At 28.6% G+C, this 27,222-nt stretch overlaps 1 protein-coding gene across 5 annotated transcripts in view; it reads right to left on the minus strand.

The window, feature by feature from the left end:
• Positions 1 to 27,222, minus strand: part of LOC126745009 (beta-1,4-glucuronyltransferase 1-like) — a 60,433-nt gene that overhangs the window by 18,663 nt on the left and 14,548 nt on the right. For 2 of the 5 annotated variants that reach the window (XM_050452651.1, XM_050452653.1), the window contains exon 2: positions 7,006 to 7,192. The gene's annotated coding sequence lies outside the window, so the exon portion shown is untranslated. Of the gene's footprint in view, positions 1 to 6,816; positions 6,903 to 7,005; positions 7,193 to 18,640; positions 18,937 to 27,222 lie in introns of those variants that run through there. The other 3 variants (XM_050452654.1, XM_050452650.1, XM_050452652.1) reach the window with 3 other exon arrangements.

Here is a 27,222-nt window from a genome sequence, read left to right on the forward strand (position 1 = left end):
AATCTGGCAACGCTGTAGTTATTAGTTTGATGCTCCTGAATGTGTCAAATGTCAATAATTTGACAGGTAATTTTAAACGTCAGCGTTCATAAACCCAAAGAGGCGATTTGCTAAGCAACTTTAAAAAAGTGCGTTTTTTTAAATTTAATTAAAAGTGAAAATATTTTAGATTTAATTTTACGTTTAACTGCTTGGAATCTGGATAAATTGAAACGAAATTCGACTTTTTAACTGCCTGGAATAAAAAGAAATTATGGAAAAAACTCAATTAATTTAAAAAAAAAATTTAAAGTTCTCAATTGCCTGAAATTACAAAAAAAAATGACTTAGTGAAGAAATTTTACAACTGCCTGGAATAAAAATTTTAATTTTACGTTCAACTGCTTGGAATCTGGATAAATTGAAATGAAAATCGGCTTTCTACTGCCTGAACTAAAAAGAAATTATGGAAAAAACTCAATTGATGAAAAAAAAAGGCAAAGTTCTTAATTTCCTGAAATTACGAAAAAAATCACTTAATGAAGAAATCTTACAACTGCCTGGAATAAAAAATTAAATTTTACGTTTAACTGCTGGGAATCTGGATAAATTGATACAAAGATCGACTTTTTAACTACCTGGAATTAAAAGAAATTATAGAAAAGACTCAATTGATGAAAAGAAAGGAAAGGTTCTCAGTTGCCTGAAATTACAAAAAAAAATCACTTAATGAAAAAACTTTACAACTGCCTGGAATAAAAAATTAAATTTTACGTTTAACTGCCTGGAATCTGGATAAAATCGACTTTTTACTGCCTAGAATAAAAGAAAATAACGAAGAAAAGCCAATTGACAAGGCACGCCCAAATTACAGTCAAAACTCAATTTGTAAGAAAAAAATATAAAACTTCTCAATTGCTTGAAATCAAGAAAAAAATCATTTAATGGGAAGTATTTTCACAAATGCCTGAAATAGAAAAATAAAATTTGGGTTCAAGTGCCTAAAATCGGATAAATTGATGCAAAAATCGACTTTTTCACTGTCTGAAATATTTAATATATAAATATATAATATATTTAATTTAACTCAATTGCCTGAAATTATCAAAAAAATCAATTAATGAAGAAATTTTACAACTGCCTGAAATAAAAATTTTAATTTTACGTTCAACTGCTTGAAATCTGGATAAATTGAAACGAAAATCGACTTTTTAACTGCCTGAAATAAGATGAAATCGTGGAGAAAACTCGATTAATTAGAAAAACATACATAGATAAAATTCAGTCACTAACAAATCAATAACGAGGAAATATTTTCTCCACAGCTTGGAATAACAAAATTAAGGTTAAATTGCCTGAAATAAGAAAAAATAAAAATTCATATTGCCTAGAAATAAAAAAAAAATTATCACAATTTCCTAGAATAAGACAATAAAATTAGGTTTAACTATTAAAGTAAAGAAACTAAAAATCAAAATCTTCACTTGAAAAACTGTGAAGATCTGGATTTTTTATTTTAATTCGGTGCTTGAGCAATTTTGGACCCAAAAATTCTTTTGTTTAGTAGAAAGGGTACGGTCTATAGATTTACAAAAATGAACCACATTTTGCACTAAAAAAATCTTCTAAAACCAACGAACCACAACCCAATGAACGACAATTGTTAAATGCAAAATTAAATTGTTAAACAATTGCGTTCCTAATTTACAAGAGGCAATTTGGTAAAAAACTTTAAAAAAGTGTTGTTTTCTTAATCGTAATTTTTTTTTTAATATAGGAATAAAGTAAAACTATTTTGGATCAATATAAAAATGTATAGTCAGATAATACTATAGCAATTTGTTAATAATTGTGTCCATAAATAAATAGAAGCATAGGAAAATCGTGGTCCATATAAAACATAAACTTTCGCTTTTTTATTTGTTAGAAAATGGCTCATCCAAGAATTTATTTGTTATAGTTTAATAAGCTTTCTAAACATACCAAAAACAAAATCTAAAAATTGTAGGACCGTAAATTGCTCAATCACCTTTTTATTCCCTTGATAAAATAACAGTCCACCCTAAAGAATACCTCGACTCTATTAAGTTCAACTGCCTAAAATAAAAGATATAATTACAAAGAAAACTCAATATCCGGTTGCATTAGTTGTCAATACCTCAATTAATAGGGCAAATATTAGTTTCCAAAAATGTTCACTTACTAAACAAATAATTAGCTGAAGGAAAATTGGTTCAAATCCTTTGCAATTAAATTTAGTTGAAAAAAAATTTCAAGTGAAATTTAGGTTCAACTGTTATTCCTTAAAAGAGTTTATTAAATTTGTATGTTAATATGTATGTAACAAGTATATTTTGTAGTAAAGAGATTTCACAACTGCCTGGAATAAAAAATTAAATTTTAAGTTTAACTGCCTGAAATCGAGAAAAATTTAAACAAAAATCGACTTTAGATGAAGGAAACTATGGAGAAAACTTAATCGATGAGAAAAAAAATGTTAAAGTTCTTAATTGCCTGAAATTACGAAAAAAGTCAGTTAATAAAGATAATTTCCAACTGCCTGGAATAAAAAATTAAATTTTAGGTTCAACTGCCCGAAAGCGGAAAAAATTTAAGCAAAAATCGACTTTAGACGAAGGAAATTATAGAGAAAACTCAATTAATGAGAAAGAAAATAAAAATAACTCAACTACCTAGAATAGAACAAAACTACACAGAAAACTCAATTAATGAGAAAAAAACACATCAAATTCAAAACAGTAAAAGAAAAATTACCGAGAAAAAATTTTCTCCACTGCTTGGAATAAGAATATAAAATTTACGTTGTCTGAAATCAGGAAATCAATAAAAATCTCAATCGCCTGGAAATAATTAAAAAAATTTCACAATTTCCTGGAATAAAAAAATAAAAAATCGAAACCTCCACTGTAAGAAACTGTGGAGATTTCGATTTTTTCTTTCTTTTAGGTCTTCTTGAGTCAATTTTGCAGTCAGTGTTGTCATACTTGACAAAACTCCATAAAGTTTAAGTAAAAGTCGGCAGTTATTAACAAAGTTAATGGAAGGAATAAATTCCGGTTTTCACGCAGAATTTCTTGTAACTTGTAAGCGAATTTCCTATTGTTTATATTAACTAATATAAAAAAATTTTGATATAATTACTCTATTTTAACCTGCACTGTTTATTTATTATATATTTTTTTTTAAGTTTTTAATCAGTTGGTAAAGATCCCTCATTTGATATGTAAAATTTAAGAGAGTGTAACGGCTGGTAAGTATTTAATTCAACTCAATCGAAACCATTGTCAATATTAAGGTAGTAAATATAATTTCGATTTGTTTGAAAAAATGTAAGATAGTAAGATATAAAAAAATCGACATGAAATTAACACTTTAAACAAATTAAACCCTCTGACCTGACACCTTTATATAATAAATTAATATATATGGAATAAAACCTGGGAAAATAATTTCAAAATCTGGCAACGCTAAAGTTATTAGTTTGATGCTCCTGAATGTGTCAAATGCCAATAATTTGACAGGTAATTTTAAACGTTAACGTTCATAAATACAAAGAGGCGATTTGCTAATCAACTTTGAAAAAGTGCGTTTTTTTAAATTTAATTAAAAGTGAAAATATTTTAGATTTAATTTTACGTTTAACTGCTTGGAATCTGGATAAATTGAAACGAAATTCGACTTTTTAACTGCCTGAAATAAAAAGAAAATTATGGAAAAAACTCAATTGATGAAAAAAAACGTGAAAGTTTTCAGTTGCCTGAAATTACAAAAAAAAATCAGTTAATGAAGAAATTTTACAACTGCCTGGAATAAAAAAACTAAATTTGACAACTGTCTGGAATCTAGATAAATTTAAACGAAAATCGACTCTTTACTGCCTGGAATAAAAGAAAATAACGAAGAAAAGCCAATTGACAAAGCACGCCCAAATTACAGTCAAAACTCAATTTGTAAGAAAAAAATATAAAACTTCTCAATTCGTTGAAATCAAGAAAAAATTCATTTAATGGGAAATATTTTCACAAAGGCCTGAAATAGAAAAATAAAATTTGGGTCCAACTGCTTAAAATCCGGATAAATTGGAACAAAAGTCGACTTTTTCACTGCCTGAAATTAAAAGGCATTATGGAAAAAACTCAATTGATGAAAAAAAAGGAAAGTTCTCAGTTGCCTGAAATTTTGAAAAAAATCGGTTAATGAAGACATTTTATAACTGCCTGGAATAAAAAAAACTAAATTTTATGTTCAACCGCCTGGAATCTGGATAAAACCTAAGAAAATAATTTCAGAATCTGGCAACGCTGTAGTTATTAGTTTGATGCTCCTGAATGTGTCAAATGTCAATAATTTGACAGGTAATTTTAAACGTTAACATTCATAAACACAAAGAGGCGATTTGGTAAGTAACTTTAAAAAAGTGTGTTTTTTTTTTAATTTAATTAAAAGTGAAAATATTTTAGATTTAATTTTACGTTTAACTGCTTGGAATCTGGATAAATTGAAACGAAAATCGACTTTTTAACTGCCTGGAATAAAAAGAAATTATGGAAAAAACTCAATTAATTTAAAAAAAATTTTTAAGTTTTCAATTGCCTGAAATTACAAAAAAAAATGACTTAGTGGAGAAATTTTACAACTGCCTGGAATAAAAATTTTAATTTTACGTTCAACTGCTTGGAATCTGGATAAATTGAAATGAAAATCGGCTTTCTACTGCCTGAACTAAAAAGAAATTATGGAAAAAACTCAATTGATGAAAAAAAAGGCAAAGTTCTCAATTTCCTGAAATTACGAAAAAAATCACTTAATGAAGAAATCTTACAACTGCTACCTGGAACAAAAAATTAAATTTTACGTTTAACTACTTGAAATCTGGATAAATTGATACAAATATCGACTTTTTAACTGCCTGGAATTAAAAGAAATTATAGAAAAGACTCAATTGATGAAAAGAAAGGAAAGTTTCTCAGTTGCCTGAAATTACAAAAAAAAAATCACTTAATGAACAAATCTTACAACTGCCTGGAATAAAAATTTTAATTTTACGTTCAACTGCCTGGAATCTGGATAAAATCGACTTTTTACTGCCTAGAATAAAAGAAAATAACGAAGAAAAGCCAATTGATAAAGCACGCCCAAATTACAGTCAAAACTCAATTTGTAAGAAAAAAATATAAAACTTCTCAATTGCTTGAAATCAAGAAAAAATGCATTAAATAGGAAATATTTTCACAAATGCCTGAAATAGAAAAATAAAATTTAGGTTCAACTGCCTGAAATCTGTATAAATTAATACAAAAATTGACTTTTTCACTGCCTGAAATAAAAAGAAATTATGGAAAATACCTATTTGATGAAAAAAAAAAGAAAAGTTCTCAGTTGCCTGAAATTACAAAAAAAAATCACTTAGTGAAGAAATCTTACAACTGCCTGGAATAAAAAACTAAATTTTACGTTTAACTGTCTGAAATCTGGATAAATTGACACAAAATTCGACTTTTTAACTGCCTGGAATAAAAGGAAATTATGGAAAAAACTCAATTTGTGAAAAAAAAGGAAAGTTCTCAGTTGTTTGAAATTACAAAAAAAATCACCTAATGAAGAAATCTTACAACTGCCTGGAATAAAAATTTTAATTTTACGTTCAACTGCCTGGAATCTGGATAAATTGAAACGAAAATCGACTTTTTAACTGCCTGGAATAAAAGGAAATTATCGAAAAGACTTAATCGATTAAGAAAAAATTTTAAAGTTCTCAATTGCCTGAAATTACAAAAAAAATCAGTTAATGAAGAACTTTTACAACTGCCTGGAATAAACAACTAAATTTTACGTTCAACCGCCTGGAATCTGGATAAATTTAAACAAAATTCGATTTTTTAACTGCCTGGAATAAAAAACTAAATTTTACGTTTAACTGTCTGAAATCTGGATAAATTGACACAAAATTCGACTTTTTAACTGCCTGGAATAAAAGGATATTATGGAAAAAGCTCAATTGGTGAAAAAAAAGGAAAGGTTCTCAGTTGTTTGAAATTACAAAAAAAATCACGTAATTAAGAAATCTTACAACTGCCTGGAATAAAAATTTAAATGTAACGTTTAACTGCTTGGAATCTGGATAAATTGAAATGAAAATCAACTTTTTCACTGCCTGTAATAAAAGGAAATTATGGAAAAAACTTAATTGATGAAAAAAAAGGAAAGTTCTCAATTGCCTGAAATTACAAAAAAAAATCACTTTATGAATAAATTTTACAACTGCCTGGAATAAAAAACTAAATTTCACTTTCAGCTGCCTGGAATCTGGATAAAACCTAAGAAAATAGTTTCAGAATCTGGCAACGCTGTAGTTATTAGTTTGATTCTCGTGAATGTGTCAATTGCCAATAATTTGACAAGTAATTAACGTTCCTAAATTTAAAGAGGCGATTTGGTAAGTAATTTTAAAAAAGTGTGTTTTTTTTAATTAATTTAAAGTGAAAATATTTTAGGTCAATATAAAAAGTGTATAGTCCGCGATAATACTTTTGTAAATTTTTAATATTTGTGTCCATAAGAAAATCGTGTACAATCCATATACAACTCTTTTTATTTAATGGATTTAAAGCGAGCTTCCTAAACACACTAAAAAAAATTCTTTGATCGTAAATTGCTCAATCACCTATTTATTCCCTTAATAAAATAACAGCCCACCTTAAAGAATACCTCGACTCTATTAGGTTCAACCGCCTGAAATAAAAGAAAACTCAATATCAGGTTGCATCATTGTTAAGACCTCTTTTAATAGGGTAACTATTCATATAATGCACTTACTTAACATGCAATTAACCAAAGGAAAATTGGACCGAATTCTTTGCAATTTGATGATTGATCTTGACACATTAATTTTGACAGTAAACTGAAGTTTAGCTTAGAAGGTGTGATCCAAACTTAAGACATGGCAATTAAATAAGCAGATATAAAGACAACTCACGCTTGTTACCGTTAAAATACAAAACTCACCTAAGCAACAATGTCGTTATGAACATTCATTATTATTTCGATGGTCCAGCGGCAAGAGATCTTTTTCCGTCCAGGTGGTCTAACATTAAAGTAACGGTGGGTTTGTGGCTGGCCCATTGGTCACAACTCATGAAAGGCGATCACGTGCGTTCTGCTCGATTTCATTTCTTTTAAAGGACACGACTATCTGAAAATGTGTTAAAAACCATCATAAACCTTATTATCAGGAAGTTGACAATGGAACAATGGATTATTATTATTAAAGGCGCTCGCCTAATTGTTTCTTTAAAAAATAATATTTAAGAGCCTTGTACTGAAAAACTTGTAACCGAAAAAAATCTGCTTATGTAAGTCAAGGCTGCCCGCGGTTCGTTTCGTAATGTATTTTTAAAAAGTTACGGCGTGAATATTAATTAATCTGGTAAATAAATCGATCGAATCGGGTAATACCTTTTGTGTGTGTTATAAGACGTAGGTTCACCCAAACGTACAAAAAGATCCATAACTACTTTAAAAATGGTCCAAATTTAACCAGAGTTCCACTAAATCGTTGGGAATACTGCATTTTATATTTTCAAAGATGTTTCAATTAAATATTTTAATTAAGATATTTTTTACAGGCTTTCAAAGTTGATGGTAAAAATTTACCTATTTTTTTGTACTCTCTGTACAAAAAAATCTACAGCTTCCTTAAAAATGGTCCAAAATTCCTTAAGGTTTCACTAGGTTATTAGAAAAACCTTATTTTATGTTTCTAAAGATATTTCAGGTTATTATTTAAATTGGACAATTTTTTACAGGCTGTCTAAGATGATGGTAAAAAAACCCCAATTTGTTTTTAACCCTTAGTACGAAAAAGTCTATAACTCTCTTAAAAGTTCTCCAAATTTCCCCAAAATTCTGCTAGATTGTTAGGAAACATTGATTTTAAATTTTTAAATATATTTTAAGTTAACATTTTAATTAAATTTTTTTTTACAGACTGTCAAAAATGATTGTATAAATTTCTGAATTTTTTTGAAGAGGCTTTAACTCTTTCAAAAATAGCCCAAATTTCCTGAAAGTTCCATTATAGTATCAGGAAAACTTCATTTTATGCTTTTAAGGTAATTTCAAGTTGATGTCTTAATTACAAAATTTTTTATAGGCTGTCAAAGATGATGGTAAAAAATTTTTGACGGAAAAAATACAGAAAGTCTAATTTTTTGGACCCTTAGTACAAAAAACTCCAAAACTCTCTTAAAGGTTGTTCAAATTTCCGCAAAGCTTACTAGATTGTTAGAAAAACTCTACTTCATGTTTTTAAGATATTTCAAGTTAATATTTGAGTTACAAAATCTTTTACACTGTGTGAATGATGGTGGAAAAATTTTCCAATTTTTTTGGATCTCTTAGTACAAATAGGTCAATAGCTCCCTTAAAAGTGACCCAAATATAACCAAAGTTGCACTAAAATGTTAGAAAGACTTCGTTATATGCTTTTAGAGGTTTCTTACATTAATATTTGAATAGAAAAAATTTTTTAGAGGCTGTCAAAGATAATGGTAAATTTTTTTCATATTTTGGACCCTCAGTATAAAAAAGTCTATAACCGCCATAAAAATAGTCCAAGGTCTCTTAGAACTGCACTAAATCAATAGAAATACTTAAGTTTTTGTTTTCAAAGATATATGAAGTTAATATTTTAATTGAAAAATTTTTTACAGGCTTTCAAAGATGATGGTAAAATTTTCCTCATTGTTTTGGACCCTTAGTACAAAAAAATCTACAACTTCCTTAAAAATTGTCCATATTTGCTCAAAATTCCTCTAAACCATTAAGAAAACTTTATTTTATATTTCTAAAGATATTTCAAGTTAATATTTTAATTGAAATTTTTTTTAGAGGCTATCAAAGATTATGGTAAAATTTCTCCATTGTTTTGGACCCTTAGTACAAAAAAGTTTACAACTTCCTTAAAAATTGTCCATATTTACTCAATATTCCTCTAAACCATTAAGAAAACTTCATTTTATATTTCTGGAGATGTTTCAAGTTAATATTTTAATTAGAAAATTTCTTACAGGCTTTCAAAGATTATGGTAAAATTTTCCTCATTGTTTTGGACCCTTATTACAAAAAAATACAACTGCCTTAAAAATGGTCCATATTGACTCAAATTTTTTTTAAACCATTAGGAAAACTTCATTTTATATTTCTAAAGATATTTCAAGTTAATATTTCAATTGAAATTTTTTTTAGAGGCTATCAAAGATTATGGTAAAATTTCTCCATTGTTTTGGACCCTTAGTACAAAAAAATTTACAACTTCCTTAAAAATGGCCCATTATTACTCAAAATTCCTCTAAACCATTAGGAAAACTTCATTTTATATTTCTGGAGATATTTTAAGTTAATATTTCAATTGAAATTTTTTTTAGAGGCTATAAAAGATTATGGTAAAATTTCTCCATTGTTTTGGACCCTTATTACAAAAAAATTTACAACTTCCTTAAAAATGGTCGATATTTACTCAAAATTCCTCTAAACCATTAAGAAAACTTCATTTTATATTTCTGGAGATATTTCAAGTTAATATTTCAATTGAAATTTTTTTTAAAGGCTATCAAAGATTATGGTAAAATTTTTCTCATTGTTTTGAACCCTTAGTACAAAAAAATCTACAACTTCCTTAAAAATGGTCCATATTGACTCAAAATTTTTTTAAACCATTAGAAAAACTTCATTTTATATTTCTAAAGATATTTCAAGTTAATATTTCAATTGAAATTTTTTTTAGAGGCTATCAAAGATTATGGTAAAATTTCTTCATTGTTTTGGACCCTTAGTACAAAAAAATTTACAACTTCCTTAAAAATGGTCCATATTTACTCAAAATTCCTTTAAACCATTAAGAAAACTTCATTTTATATTTCTGGAGATATTTCAAGTTAATATTTTAATTGGGAAATTTCTTACAGGCTTTCAAAGATGATGGTAAAATTTTTCTCATTGTTTTGGACCCTTAGTACAAAAAAATTTACAACTTCCTTAAAAATTGTCCATATTTACTCAAAATTCCTCTAAACCATTAAGAAAACTTCATTTTATATTTCTGGAGATATTTCAAGTTAATAATTTAATTAGAAAATTTCTTACAGGCTTTCAAAGATGATGGTAAAATTTTCCTCATTGTTTTGAACCCTTAGTACAAAAAAATCTACAACTTCCTTAAAAATGGTCCATATTGACTCAAAATTTTTTTAAACCATTAGAAAAACTTCATTTTATATTTCTAAAGATATTTCAAGTTAATATTTCAATTGAAATTTTTTTTAGAGGCTATCAAAAATTATGGTAAAATTTTTCCATTGTTTTGAACCCTTAGTACAAAAAAATTTACAACTTCCTTAAAAATGGTCCATATTTGCTTAAAATTCCTCTAAACCATTAAGAAAACTTTATTTTATATTTCTAAAGATATTTCAAGTTAATATTTCAATTGAAATTTTTTTTAGAGGCTATCAAAAATTATGGTAAATTTCTCCATTGTTTTGGACCTTTAGTACAAAAAAATTTACAACTTCCTTAAAAATGGTCCATATTTACTCAAAATTCCTTTAAACCATTAAGAAAACTTTATTTTATATTTCTGGAGATATTTCAAGTTAATATTTTAATTAGAAAATTTCTTACAGGCTTTCAAAGATTATGGTAAAATTTTTCTCATTGTTTTGAACCCTTAGTACAAAAAAATCTACAACTTCCTTAAAAATGGTCCATATTGACTCAAATTTTTTTTAAACCATTAGGAAAACTTCATTTTATATTTCTAAAGATATTTCAAGTTAATATTTTAATTGAAATTTTTTTTAGAGGCTATCAAAGATTATGGTAAAATTTCTCCATTGTTTTGGACCCTTAGTACAAAAAAATTTACAACTTCCTTAAAAATGGTCCATATTTACTCAAAATTCCTTTAAACCATTAAGAAAACTTCATTTTATATTTCTGGAGCTATTTCAAGTTAATATTTTAATTGAAAAATTTCTTACAGGCTTTTAAAGATGATGGTAAAATTTTCCTCATTGTTTTGGACTTTTAGTACAAAAAAATCTACAACTTCCTTAAAAATTGTCCATATTTACTCAAAATTCTTCTAAACCATTAAGAAAACTTCATTTTATATTTCTGGAGATATTTCAAGTTAATATTTTAATTGGAAAATTTCTTACAGGCTTTCAAAGATGATGGTAAAATTTTTCTCATTGTTTTGGACCCTTAGTACAAAAAAATCTACAACTTCCTTAAAAATGGTCCATATTGACTCAAAATTTTTTTAAACCATTAGGAAAACTTCATTTTATATTTCTGGAGATATTTCAAGTTAATATTTTAATTGGAAAATTTCTTACAGGCTTTCAAAGATGATGGTAAAATTTTCCTCATTGTTTTGGACCCTTAGTACAAAAAAATCTACAATTTGTATTAATTAATCTGGTAAATAAATCGATCGAATCAGGTAATACCTTTTGTGTACCCTATAAGACGTAGTTTGGTTTAGTTCAGTCAATTGGTGGCTTTTTAATGAATCTGCTTGTAAATAAAGAAAAGTCTTGGCCTCAAAATATATATTATATTATATTTTATGTAGGTCTCTTTGAGATAATGGACGAGTTCTTTCAATTATTTGATAGTGTATAATTGATTTTTTTTGTATGCTTGCAGGTGACCTCAAACCCACAACAACCAACACACGACAGTTAAATAAACGTTTATTTTTTGTTTACACCAGATGTACATTTTTGGTTGAACTTCAATTATAAATATCAGGTAAAATGTGATATACGCTGAGGAATTTAATATTATATGTTTATGTTTTATTCACGTTAAACAAGAAGGTTTTAGGGGGCATTTTTCGACGTACAAAGAAAAAAATTAATTTTTACCAATGGCGTCCATAAGGGATTTATCGTGAATATTATTTAATAAAAAAAAAAGTACATCATTGAATTTTACAAAAATAAATTTTATTTTTTAAATCCTTGATGAGCCATATAATATATTTATATGCATTTAAATTAAAATGCATATGCAAGTAAATAGTCCAGTACATTTAGTGCAAAAAAAATGAATTAATCATTGATGAATTTTTAATTTATTGAGAGGTAAAATGTACCAATTTTATTAATTCCTTATGTCCATATGTTCATAGTTTAAAAACAAAACAAGATAAACGTATGAAAATTGGCATACAGGTTCTCCGTTAAAAATTGTTATAGACACCTTTTTTTTGCATTTTCCAAAAAAAAAATTAAAATTTGAAGAAAAAATTAATAATTCATGGATTGTCCATAAGTCAAAAACTATATACTGCAGACATTTAAAAATGTGTACATGTATTCCTTGACTAAATTGATTAATTAAGTATTTGAGCATTTTTCATAAATTGTCCATAACTCAAAAACTATGCAATATAGACATTTGAAAATTTATATACATATTCTTCGATTAAATTTATTAGACAAATTCGTTGAAAAAATTATTTATATACAAATTAGTAAATTCGTTGGACACTTGTTTTAGAATTTTTTCCAAAAAAAAAAATTTAAACTGAAGGAATTGACCCTGAAATTTAAGAAAAAAATCTTCAAAATTAATTGAATTTTTTTTGAGAGAAAATTGCAATATCTCTAAAACGCTTTGAGTTACAAATCTGAGAATTGGAACGCAGATTCTTTTTATAAATTCGTTGGACACGTGTTTCAGGATTTTTCCAAAAAATAATTGAAACTGAAGAAATTAACCCTGAAAATTGAAAAAATAATTTTTGAAATAAATTGAATTTTCTAGGGGCAATATGCCTATAACTCTAAAACCAATTGAGCTAAAGACTTTAAAATGGGAACGCAGCTTCTCCTAGTAAATTCGTTGGACACGTGTTTTAGGGTTTTTTTTAAACAAAATTAAAACCGATAAAATTAACCTTGATAATTGACAAAAGAATCCTCGAAATAAATTGAATTTTCTAGGCACAAATTGCCCATATCTCCGAGACTAATTGCGCTAGAGATCTGAAAATTGGAACGCAGCTTCTCCTAGTAAATTCATTAGACACGTATTTTAGGGTTTTTCAAAAAAAAAAATTGAAACTCAAGAAATTAATCCTGAAAATTGAAAAAATTATTTTTGAAATAAATTTAATTTTCTAGGGGCAATATACCTATAACTCTAAAACCAATTGAGCTAGAGACTTGAAAATTGGAACGCAGCTTCTTCTAGTAAATTCGTTGGACACGTATTTTAGGATTTTTTCAAAAAACAATCAAAACCGATAAAATTAACCCAGAAAATTGACAAAAAAATCTTCGAAATAAATTGAATTTTCTAGGCACAAATTGCCCATACCTCCGAAACTAATTGAGTTACAGATCTGATAATTGGAACGCAGCTTTTTCCAGTAAATTCGTTAGACACCTGTTTGAAGGTTTTAAAAAAAACTGAAACTAAAGAAATTAACCCAGGAAATAAAAAAATATATTTTTGAAATAAATTGAATGTTCTAGGGGCAAATTGCATATAACTCTACAACCAATAAAGCTAGAGACTTAAAAATTGGAACGCAGCTTCTTCTAGTAAATTCATTAGATACGTGTCTTAGGTTTTTTTTTTAATAATTAAACTCAAGAAATTAACTTTGGAAATTGAGATAAAATCTTCAAAATTAATTGAATTTGTTTTTTGACAGAAAATTGCAATGTCTCCAAAACCCTTTGAGTTACAAATCTGAGAATTGGAACGCAGCTTCTCTTTATAAATTCGTTGGACACGTGTTTCAAGATTTTTCCAAAAAATAATTGAAACTGAAGAAATTAACCCTGTAAATTGAAAAAATTATTTTTGAAATAAATTTAATTTTCTAGGGGCAATATACCTATAACTCTAAAACCAATTGAGCTAGAGACTTGAAAATTGAAACGCAGCTTCTTTTTAGGAATTCGTTGGATACGTGTTTCAGGGTTTTTCCAAAAAATAATTAAAACTGAAGAAATTAACCTTGGAAATTGAAAAAAAAAATGTTGAAATAAATTGATTTTTTTAAAGACAAAATGCCTATAACTCTAAAACCAATTGAGCGAGAGACTTGAAAATTGGAACGCAGCTTCTCCTAGTAAGTTCGTTAGACATGTGTTTTGGGGTTTTTCAAAAAAAAAAATAAAACTCAAGAAATCAACCCTGAAATTTGAAAAAATAATTTTTGAAATAAATTGAATGTTCTAGGGAAAAAATGCCTATAACTCAAAAACTAATTGAGCTAGAGACTTGAAAATTGTTTATTTTGACTAGAATATTACAAAATTACAAAAAATCCTAAAATACGTGTCCAACGAATTTACTAGAAGAAGCTGCGTTCCAATTTTCAAGTCTCTAGCTCAATTGGTTTTAGAGTTATAGGCATTTTGTCCTTAGAAAATTCAATTTATTTTAAAAATTATTTTTTCAATTTTCAGGATTAATTTCTTGAGTTTCAATTTTTTTTAAAAACCCTAAAATACGTGTCTAATGAATTTACTAGGAGAAGCTGCGTTCCCATTTTAAAGTCTTTAGCTCAATTGGTTTTAGAGTTATAGGCATATTGCCCCTAAAAAATTCAATTTATTTCAAAAATTATTTTTTCAATTTTCAGGGTTAATTTCTTCAGTTTCAGTTATTTTTTGGAAAAATCCTGAAACACGTGTCCAACGAATTTATAAAAAGAAGCTGCGTTCCAATTCTCAGATTTGTAACTCAAAGCGTTTTAGAGATATTGCAATTTTCTGTCAAAAAAAATTCAATTAATTTTGAAGATTTTTTTCTTAAATTTCAGGGTCAATTTCTTCAGTTTAAATTTTTTTTTTTGGAAAAAATTCTAAAACAAGTGTCTAACGAATTTACTAATTTGTATATAAATAATTTTTTCAACGACTTTGTCTAATAAATTTAATCGAAGAATATGTATATAAATTTTCAAATGTCTATATTGCATAGTTTCTGAGTTATGGCAATTTATGAAAAATGCTCAAATACTTAATTAATCAATTCAGTCGAGGAATACATGTACACATTTTCAAATGTCTGCAGTATATAGTTTTTGACTTATGGACAATCCATGAATTATTAATTTTTTCTTCAAATTTTAATTTTTTTTTTTGGAAAATGCTAACAGGTGTCTATAACAATTTTTAACGGAGAACCTGTATGCCAATTTTCATACGTTTATCTTGTTTTGTTTTTAAACTATGAACATATGGACATAAGGAATTAATAAAATTGGTACATTTTACCTCTCAATAAATTAAAAATTCATCAATGATTAATTAATTTTTTTTGCACTAAATGTACTGGACTATTTACTTGCATATGCATTTTAATTTAAATGCATATAAATATATTATATGGCTTAATTTATTACTTTAACCATAAATATTAATTATTAACTCTTATAAGCGTAAAATAATAAAAAAAAATTAATTAAATGAAAGTCACTTACTGTTTTTATAGAGTAAGTTACAAGGTTTTTTTAGTGCCGCTTTTTCCTGTACAGTTTCAATTTTTCCATCTTAGCCAATTAAGTTTAATGCATAATTTAATTGGATATTATATAATTTCCTTGTGCAATAAGGTGCGTTAGTAAAGAGTTTCACTTAGAAACTTAGGTCTGAGTACAAATAGAAAAAATATTTAATATTTCATAGTTACAATCAGATTAAATCTCCCATTTTTACATAAACCACTAAACAGATTACGAGCATTAACTAACAAACTGTATTTATGCAACTTACGGTTGGGAAATTTCGATTTTTATTATTCGTGGTCGTTTTACATTAAGCGTGGTAATTTTAGACTTTTATCGTTGGAGATAACCATTTAATTTCAGTTTAAATTAGCATAATTTTTTTAGAGACTTATTAAATGCTTTTAAAAATGTGAACCCAAAGATACAACATTGTGTCGTAATTAAGCAGTTTCTATTAAAACGCACTTTCTTTCGTATACCACTTTAAGTTTAGTTCTTAAGTATAGAAAGAACTAAGTAGTGGATTCAAGGTATTGTGTAAGGGTTCTTTCACTCATAGCCCTTATAACTTATTCCTTTCAGGTCTTCCTGTCATTCCTTCCTTTCTCCCTACTAGTTGTATTTGTTCCAATATTTTTTTTTTGGCAATCTTGTGTCTGGTATCCTCTGAAAATGTCCATTAGCTCCTTTCTTTCGAGGTTAGTGGTTAAATATAATATTTTTAACAGAAATCCTAGATGCAAATGGCTGATAATAAAGGAATGAATGAATGAGCAACATAGATCAATTAATTATTCAGCTAGTTTTCCCAACAAATTTAATGGAAAAATAAGTTTTTCGATACTACTTATATATAGTTATCCAAAATTCAAATAAATAAATCTATCATAATAACATATTTAATTTGTTTGTTTAAAATACACTTTTGGCCGCAAATAATTTCATACCTAGATAATGAAAAGTTGTCTAGAACCAAAAAAAGCATTTTTTTCCTAGGCAATTATTTTCTGCAAAAAAAGCTGTTTTTTCATTAAACTTACCCTTACCCCCCACCCACCCCACACAGCTTCCAGTAAAAAATTATTTTTAAAAATCATTGGTTTTCAAAATAATACGCATCAAACAACAAATTTTTTTTATTTAAATTTTATATAATTATATATATGTATATTAATAAATATTTAATACAAAAACATTAGATTAAATATTCTGAACGAAAAGCGGTGATTTTTCAATAGAATTTCTTACTGAGCAAATTTTGGGGGTGGGTGGGGGGCCAAGGGTTATCTTAATAAAAAAACAATGTTTCTGCAGAAAATATATATTTAATATTTAATTTAATACCACCGTTTATTTAAATGTGATATCATTTTATATATAAATATTTAGTATAATAACGGCGTTATTTGGTTGGATAATATGTACGAAAAACAGTGATTTTTCATTACAATTAAACGTCAAAATTCCATAAAACATATTATTTAATAAATCGTCGTCTTTGTTAGATCAATTTAATCATATAAGCCCTTGTTTGCAAATTTAGTTACTTCGATATACTTTGGCGCCCAACATATTTAATTTGTTTGTATAAAACACACTTTTGGCCGCAAATAATTTCATACCTAGATAATGAAAAGTTGTCTAGAACCAAAAAAAAAAGGATTTTTTTCTCAAGCAGTTATTTTCTGCAAAAAAACTGTTTTTTCATTAAACTTAGCCTTACCCCCCACCCACCCCACACAACTCACCAGTAAAAAATTGTTTTGAAAAATCATTGTTTTTCAAAATAATACGCATGAAACAACAAATTTTTTTTATTTAAATTTTATATAATTATATATATGTATATTAATAAATATTTAATACAAAAACAGTGCTTTTAGATTGGATGTTATGGACAAAAAACGATGATTTTTGAAAAGAATTTCTTACTGGGCAAACGTTGGGGGTGGGTGGGGGGCCAAGGGTTATCTTAATAAAAAAATAACGTTTCTGCAGAAAATATATATTTAATATTTAATTTAATACCGCTGTCTATTTAAATGTGATATAATTTTATATATAAATATTTAGTATAATAACAGCGTTATTTGATTGGATAATATGTACGAAAAACAGTGATTTTTTATTACAATTAAACGTCAGAATTCCATAAAACATATTATTTAATAAATCGTCGTCTTTGTTAGATCAGTTTAACCAAAGAAAATAATAGTAAACTATTCGTTGGTATAATTATCTTTGGTTTAACCATGTAAGTCTTTGTATGCAAATTCGATTCGTCGCATACACTTTGGCGCCCAACATATTTAATTTGTTTGTATAAAACACACTTTTGGCCGCAAATAATTTCATACCTAGATAATGAAAAGTTGTCTAGAACCAAAAAAAGCATTTTTTTCTCAGGCAGTTATTTTCTGCAAAAAAAAACTGTTTTTTCATTAAACTTACCCTTACCCCCCCCACCCACCCCACACAGCTTCCAGTTAAAAATTACTTTTAAAAATCATTGTTTTTCAAAATGATATGAATAAATAACAGCTGATTTCGTCGTTAATAACTAATCTACTACTAACACAGTTCATTTATTTAAATTTGATATAATTATATATATTTAATACAAAACCAGTGCTCTTAGATTGGATGTTATGGACGAAAAACGATGATTTTTCAAAACAATTTCTTACTGGGCAAATGTTGGGGGTGGGTGGGGGGCCAAGGGTTATCTTAATAAAAAAACAATGCTTCTGCAGAAAATATATATTTAATATTTAATTTAATACCGCCATTTATTTAAATATGATATATTTTTCTATATAAATATTTACTCTAAAAACAGCTTAATAAGATTGAATAATATATACAAAAAAACAATGATTTTTCATCGTCAGCATTCCATAAAATATATATAAAGCATATTATTTATTAAATCCTCCTCCTTGTTAGCTCAATTTAATCATGTAAGCCTTTGTATGTAAATTCAGTTCCTCGGATACACTTTGGCGCCCAACAAATTTCATTTGTTTGTATATAACACACTTATGGGCCGCAAATATTTCCATATAAATTCATGACACGTAAAGCAATTAAATCACAAACCTCATGACGGCAGATGATTCTTAAAATCTCCTTCTAAAAATACACACTTCACTTATAGCACTACTGCATCCACGAGAGCAAATTAAATTAAAGGAAAAACCCGATATCGACGGTGTAATAATAATTAAATTAACCGACCCTATGACTAATAATGCAACTTTTGAGGCACAAAATAGAACCGTAGCCGTGGCAACGTCACGTACAACATATATATTCTGTATGCTGATAATTAATAAAATAAAGCCAACCGGACTTCCCGACTTAGAACCGCTCGACAAAACCGTCTGAACCGAACTACGACTATAACCATCGTCGGTGCCGGTTATTCTCGTATTCCCGTCGTGCCTTTCAAATCAAGAAACTGAAGAATGATTAACCTTAACAGGGCGGCCATTCAAGCCGCAAAGAACTCTGTTATTGGAAAAGTGATTTTTTTTGAGATAGGGGTTATTATGCTCTATTATTACCAATCGTTTTTTATTTACTAAATGATTTTATGGCAATATAAATAGAATATTATATAGAGATCTTAGCAAAGCTTTTGACAAAGTAAGGAAATCCCAAATAGGAAACTACAATAATTTGTCCTTAATTCGCTTCTCACTAATGGCGACCTCTAAACGCCCATTAATGAAGACATTGATCAAACATTCTCCGTTGATTAAACCTGTATTATTAGGCGGTATGAATAAAAAATAAGTCTTAAACAATCAGTTGTTCCTCATTTTTTTTTTAAATAAGAATGACGCATTATCAGTATAATTGAGTTCCTCTTTAATTCAATAGAAATCATTTATTGAATAAACAACCTGAGTAATCTGACTTATACATATTATAAACCTTCAATGTAAAATAAACTGTTGGCCCAGGCACACAAACATTTTTTCGCCTTCGAATGTTTGCACTTTTAAATTTATTACTTCTACCTGATTGCTATAGTAATTACTTGGGCTCTTCTTGGTATAATATTTACATAACTGGAAGGCTGAAAAGTTTGTTTTAACAAGCTTATACGGCCTATACATAAAAATAAATGTTTTAATTAAACCTAGTGACGTAAATTGAATTGCCACGGTTTAATCATCAAGAATTATTGTTTACGCTTTATTTATTTAACGTTGCAGATATGTTTACGTTATTGGGTCGACTGGGGTGTTTTTGATATTTTATTTAAATGAGTGCGTGTCGTTTATTGTAAGTTCTATATATTTATTGCAAAAATATTTTAAGGAATTTTTTAAAGTAAAAATCAACTCAATCTGAGCACTAAAAGGTAAGTTATACAGCAATTTACCCAGGAGTGCTTAACTTTTCTTGGCACCCTAGACATGACTATCTAAAACATGGATATAAATGCCTTTGGTGCATGGATTATCCAGATTTTTTTAGAAAAGCTGCAGAATATTTCTAGGTAAGTTATAAAATAAAAATGAACTCGATGTAAACACTAGAATTTAAGTTATACGGCAATTTACCCTAGAGTACTTGGTTTTCCGTGACATCCTAGACGTGGATTTCCAAAACCTGAATAAAAATGCTTGTAGTGCCTGGATTTTTAGGATTTTTCCAGGAAAATTATAAAATGTTTCAAGAAATTTTTTAAAGTAAAAATCAACTCAATCGGAATACTAGAAGCTAAGTTATATAGTAATTTACCCAGGAGTGCTTAATTTCCCTGGGCACCTTAGACATGACTAACTTAAACCTGGATAAAAATGCCTTTAGGGCATGGATTTTCCAGATATTTCTAGGAAAGCTTCAGAATATTCCCAGGTAACTTTAAAATAAAAATGAACCCGATGTAAATACTAGAATTCAAGTTATACGGCAATTTACCCAGGAGTGCTTAATTTCCCTTGACACCCTAGACATGCCTATCTAAAACCTGGATAAAAATGCCTTTAGTGCATGGATTTTCCAGATATTTTTAGGAAAGCTTCAAAATATTCCCAGGTAACTTATAAAATAAAAATGAACTCGATCTAGGCACTAGAATTAAAATTATTCAACAATTTACCCGAGGGTACTTGTTTCCCGTAGCATCCTAGACTTGAATTTCTAAAACGTGAATAAAAATACTTCTAGTGCATGGATCTTTAAGAATTTTACAGAAAAGTTTGAAAATATTCCAAAGAATTTTTTAAAGTGAAAATCAACTCAATCCGAGCACTAGAAGCTAAATTATACAGTAATTTACTCAGAAGTGCTTAATTTCTTGGGGCACCCTAGACATGTCTATCTAAAACCTGGATAAAAATGCCTTTAGGGCATGGATTATCCAGATATTTCTAGGAAAGCTTCAGAATATTCCCAGGTAACTTTAAAATAAAAATGAACCCGATGTAAACGCTAGAATTCAAGTTATACGGCAATTTATCCTAAAGTACTTGGTTTTCCGTGACATCCTAGACGTGGATTTCCAAAACCTGAATAAAAATGCTTGTAGTGCCTGGATTTTTAGGATTTTTCCAGGAAAGTTATAAAATATTTCAAGAAATTTTTTAAAGTAAAAGTCAACTTAATCTGAGCACTAGAAGTTAAGTTATACAGCAATTTACCCAGGAATGCTTAATTTCCCTTGACACCCTAGACATGTCTATCTAAAACCTGGATAAAAACGCCTTTAGTGCATCGATTTTCCAGATTTTTCTCGAAAAGTTACAAAATGTTCCCGGGTAACATATAAAATAAAAATGAACTCGATCTAGACACTAGAATAAAAATTATACAACAATTTACCCAAGGGTACTTGTTTCCCGTAGCATCCTAGACTTGAATTTCTAAAACGTGAATAAAAATGCTTGTGGTCCATGGATCTTTAAGAATTTTTTAGGAAAGTTTAAAAATATTCCAAGGAATTTTTTAAAGTAAAAATTAACTCAATCTGAGCACTAGAAGGTAAGTTATACAGTAATTTACTCAGAAGTGCTTAAATTCCCGGGGCACCCTAGACATGTCTATCTAAAACCTGGATAAAAACGCCTTTAGTGCATGGATTTTCCAGATATTTCTAGGGAAGCTTCAAAATATTCCCAGGTAACTTTAAAATAAAAATGAACCCGATGTAAACACTAGAATTCAAATTATACGGCAATTTATCCTAAAGTACTTGGTTTTCCGTGACATCCTAGACGTGGATTTCCAAAACCTGAATAAAAATGCTTGTAGTGCCTGGATTTTTAGGATTTTTTTAGGAAAATTATAAAATGTTTCAAGAAATTTTTTAAAGTAAAAATCAACTCAATCGGAATACTAGAAGCTAAGTTATATAGTAATTTACCCAGGAGTGCTTAATTTCCCTGGGCACCCTAGACATGACTAACTTAAACCTGGATAAAAATGCCTTTAGGGCATGGATTTTCCAGATATTTCTAGGAAAGCTTCAGAATATTTCCAGGTAACTTTAAAATAAAAATGAACCCGACGTAAACACTAGAATCTAAGTTATATGGCAATTTACCCTAGAGTACTGGGTTTTCCGTGATATCCTAGACGTGGATTTCCAAAACCAGAATAAAAATGCTTGTAGTGCCTGGATTTTTAGGATTTTCCCAGGAAAATTATAAAATAATCCAAAGAATTTTTTAAAGTAAAAATCAACTCAATCCGAGCACTAGAAGCTAAGTTATATAGTAATTTACTCAGGAGTGCTTAATTTCCCTTGACACCCTAGACATGTCTATCTAAAACCTGGATAAAAATGCCTTTAGGGCATGAACTTTCCAGATATTTCTAGGAAAGCTTTAAAATATTCCCAGGTATCTTATAAAATAAAAATGAACTCTATCTAGGCACTAGAATTAAAATTATATAACAATTTACCCGAGGGTACTTGTTTCCCGTAGCATCCTAGACTTGAATTTCTAAAACGTGAATAAAAATACTTCTAGTACATGGATCTTTAACAATTTTACAGAAAAGTTTAAAAATATTCCAAAGAATTTTCTAAAGTGAAAATCAACTCAATCCGAGCACTAAAAGGTAAGTTATACAGTAATTTACTTAGGAGTGCTTAATTTCCCTGGGCACCATAGACATGTCTATCTAAAACCTGGATATAAATGCCTTTAGTGCACGTATTTTCCAGATATTTCTAGGAAAGCTTCAAAATATTTCCAGGTAACTTTAAAATAAACATGAACCCGACGTAAACACTAGAATCCAAGTTATACGGCAATTTACCCTAGAGTTTTTGATTTTCCGTGACATCCTAGACGTGGATTTCCAAAACCAGAATAAAAATGCTTGTAGTGCCTGGATTTTTAGGATTTTTCCAGGAAAATTATAAATTAATTCAAGGAATTTTTTAAAGTAAAAATCAACTCAATCCAAGCACTAAAAGCTAAGTTATACAGTAATTTACTCAGGAGTGCTTAATTTCCCTTGACACCCTAGACATGTCTATCTAAAACCTGGATAAAAACGCCTTTAGTGCATGGAATATCCAGATATTTCTAGAAAAGCTTCAAAATATTCCCGGGTAACTTATAAAATAAAAATGAACTCGATCTAGACACTAGAATTGAAATTATACAACAATTTACTTGTTTCCCGTAGCATCCTAGATTTGAATTTCTAGAACGTGAATAAAAATGCTTGTAGTGTATGGATCTTTAAGAATTTTTCAGGAAAGCTTAAAAATGTTCCAAGGATTTTTTTAAAGTAAAAATCAACTTAATCTGAGCACCAGAAGGTAAGTTATACAGCAATTTACCCAGGAGGACTTAATTTCCCGGGGCACCCTAGACATGTCTATTTAAAACCTGGATAAAAACGCCTTTAGTGCCTCGATTTTTAAGATTTTTCCAGGAGAATTATGAAATATTTTAAGAAATTTTTTAAAGTAAAAATCAACTTAATCTGAGCACCAGAAGGTAAGTTATACAGCAATTTACCTAGGAGTGCTTAATTTCCCTGGGCACCATAGACATGTCTATCTAAAACCTGGATATAAATGCCTTTAGTGCACGGATTTTCTAGATATTTCTAGAAAAGCTTCAAAATATTCCCAGGTAAGTTATAAAATAAAAATGAACTCGATCTAGGCACTAGAATTGAAATTATATAACAATTTACCCGAGGGTACTTGTTTCCCGTAGCATCCTAGACTTGAATTTCTAAAACGTGAATAAAAATGCTTGTGGTGCATGGATCTTTAAGAATTTTTCAGGAAAGTTTAAAAATATTCCAAGAAATTTTTAGAAGTAAAAATCAACTCAATCCGAACACTAAAAGGTAAGTTATACAGTAATTTACTCAGGAGTGCTTAAATTCTCGGGGCACCCTAGACATGTCTATTTAAAACCTGGATAAAAACGCCTTTAGTGCTTCGATTTTTAAGATTTTTCCAGGAGAATTATGAAATATTTTAAGAAATTTTCTAAAGTAAAAATCAACTCAATTCGAACACTAGAAGGTAAGTTATATAGCAATTTACTCAGAAGTGCTTAAATTTCCGGGGCACCCTAGACATGTCTATCTAAAACCTGGATAAAAATGCCTTTAGGGCATGGATTTTCCAGATATTTCTAGGAAAGCTTCAAACTATTCCCAGGTATCTTATAAAATAAAAATGAACTTGATCTAGGCACTAGAATTAAAGTTATATAACAATTTACCCGAGGGTACTTGTTTCCCGTAGCATCCTAGACTTGAAATTCTAAAACGTGAATAAAAATACTTCTAGTGCATGGATCTTTAAGAATTTTTTAGGAAAGTTTAAAAATGTTCCAAAGAATTTTCTAAAGTGAAAATCAACTCAATCCGAGCACTAAAAGGTAAGTTATACAGTAATTTACTCAGGAGTGCTTAATTTCTTGGGGCACCCTAGACATGTCTATCTAAAACCTGGATAAAAACAACTTTAGTGCCTCGATTTTTAAGATTTTTCTAGGAGAATTATGAAATATTTTAAGAAATTTTTTAAAGTAAAAATCAACTTAATCTGAGTACCAGAAGGTAAGTTATACAGCAATTTACCTAGGAGTGCTTAATTTCTCTGGGCACCCTAGACATGTCTATCTAAAACCTGGATACAAATGCCTTTAGGCCATGGATTATCCAGATATTTCTAGGAAAGCTTCAAAATATTTCGAGGTAACTTATAAAATAAAAGGATTCCAGAACTGCAATAGTTTGGAAAAGATTCTAATTGGACATTAATTGCCTGGAAAAGAAACTAGGAGAAGCTGGAAATATTTACAAAAAGCTGCTTTATACAGTCAAATGTTGTAGGTATAGTCATGCTATTTTAAAAAATAATTATTATGTAGCAAAAAGACATTCTTTTATTCACTAGTCTGCATGTGTATTATGGAGATTAATAGCTCCAGTCTAATAATGATTGACGTCTTTAAAAAACACCCTGTATAAACATAACTTGGGCATGGGAGTAAAGAAATATATTTTCTTCTAAATATAAAATAAACGTCTGATAAAGAAATCACAAAAAAAATACTGAAATTATTTATCAGGCAACAGAAGTAATTTTTATTCAAATAGTCAAAAATCAAACGTTTTTACATTTGTTTTGCAATGAGCAGTTTCATATATGAAGAATTTCTGGATCTCAAAGAACTGCCTGGTCTAGATTTCAGAAATCAGATTTTTATTAAAAGTACCAACTTTTAAATGTAACTCAAAAACCTTTTAAGTAATTTTCTTTATAGAGTATACAGAGGATGGATTTCATGTAGAAAACACCTTTTTTGGTGCAAAATTTAATTTTGGTAAATTTTTTTCATAAAATTTCAACCTCTATCCATGATAACTCAAAACCTATTCTAGGCATTTCACTGAGGTTGTCGCTGACAGTTGAAGCAATTTTTAATGAGCAATTTCATAATATATGAAGAATTTTTGTGGATCCAGAATTTTCTGAGCTAGACACACATTTACGAGGCACTTGCCCAAGGGACAAAAATCAGAATTTTGAAATTTAGATTAGTACGTCATGTAAAGACACTTCTGGGTATAACTCTGGGTAATTTTTTTAGTAGAGATAGATTTTATGTATAAAGCACCTTTTTACGTGCAAGTTTTAAAAATGTCGCATATATGTACTATAGCAAGCCATTTTTCATTTTACTATGCTTCGGGAACTTCCAGGAAAGTCCTTGTTTTAAAAATATATAAAAATGAAAATGGCACATTTCCATAAAACATTTTTTTGTTAATAAATCTAGTTTTAAATACATACCTTATAGATAAAGATACAAAACACTATAGCGGCAGCCAGAAAAGTTCTGGCAAGGTTTATCTTGCAAAAAATCAATGCTGATTTATGCCCGTGACCCCTAACATTGCACCTCTATTAAGGCTTACTTCATTAAATTGATTATATAACAAAAACAGTATATAGGAAAAAAATACATTGTTTGATTATCTTTTCCAATAAGTGTATAGCTCGATGTGTACGGTTTTAAAATCCAGTTAATCTAATTTGGGGCTTTTACAACAAACCGTACATTTTTCAACTGGTCTCCTCAGTAAAATGGCAACTGAAAACTTCACGATAACCTCAAGTTAGCGCTAAAGTTTCGTGCTGAAAATAATTTAAAAGTGGTTACAGTAATAACGCGATGAAAAATGCGAACCTGGCGAAGTTTCCAAGGACCTGCAACGGCAGTGGCTTCAAATATTCACGACTCCGGTTGCCGTTCCAAATTGTTCGGTGCACGACATTATTTTTTAATACTTACGTCCTTTATATAATAATTTATTAAGCAATCGATATCAGGAAATGGCTTTTTGTGCCACGTGTCTTTCTTTAACTACTTATTACTCGTAGAATTATATGCACATTGAAATTAAGACAAAATTATTCCAGGCAATCGAAAAAAAACCAGAGAATAACGTGATAATAGGTTCAAGTGCCTGGAATAAAGACAAAATTCTTCTACTCATCAAGATGATACAATAAAGTATAAGTAAACGTGATGTCTGACGCTAAAAGATATATTTAAATTGTGATTAAGGAAGGTTAAAAGTACCAAGGTCGGTGTACGAAGAAATACGCTACGCCAATGAAATTACACACTCGCTCGTCATTAGAAGGAGAGATCCTAAATCACCGTGAAGAACATCATTTTCTTCTTCTTCTTCTCTCAGCCGTTGACCGCAACTGGTCATGTCCACATAACTGTTATTTTATTTAAATTTTTCATAGTCATAAATATCGAGCAAGTTCAGGGGGCTTTTCTATATAACTATTTGGTACAATAGGACAGCCTCAAGATTATGGTTTCTCATCCAAAAGGGTGTCTTGTATCATGTGATTTGAGTAATAATTAATTAGGAAAATTAGCTGAAAATAATTCCAAAGAGATTTCCCAAAAATTCTACCATACTTATACTTCCCAGATCCCTAAATCATGCTTAATATTTCTGATTCAAGTATATTTAGTTACCTCGAAAATCCATTTGTTTTTCAATTACTTATTAAAAAAAAAATTATTCATGTCAGGCATACACTGTATAAACACTATTGATAAAAAATCACGTCACGTTTATCCTGTTTGCAATTAATAGTCAAACATAAATTACTTATATTCATAGGAATAATTCCGTAAGATGCTTTAATA

Source organism: Anthonomus grandis, chromosome 15 (genome assembly GCF_022605725.1).
Source record: "Anthonomus grandis grandis chromosome 15, icAntGran1.3, whole genome shotgun sequence".
Taxonomy (NCBI): Eukaryota; Metazoa; Arthropoda; class Insecta; order Coleoptera; family Curculionidae; genus Anthonomus; species Anthonomus grandis.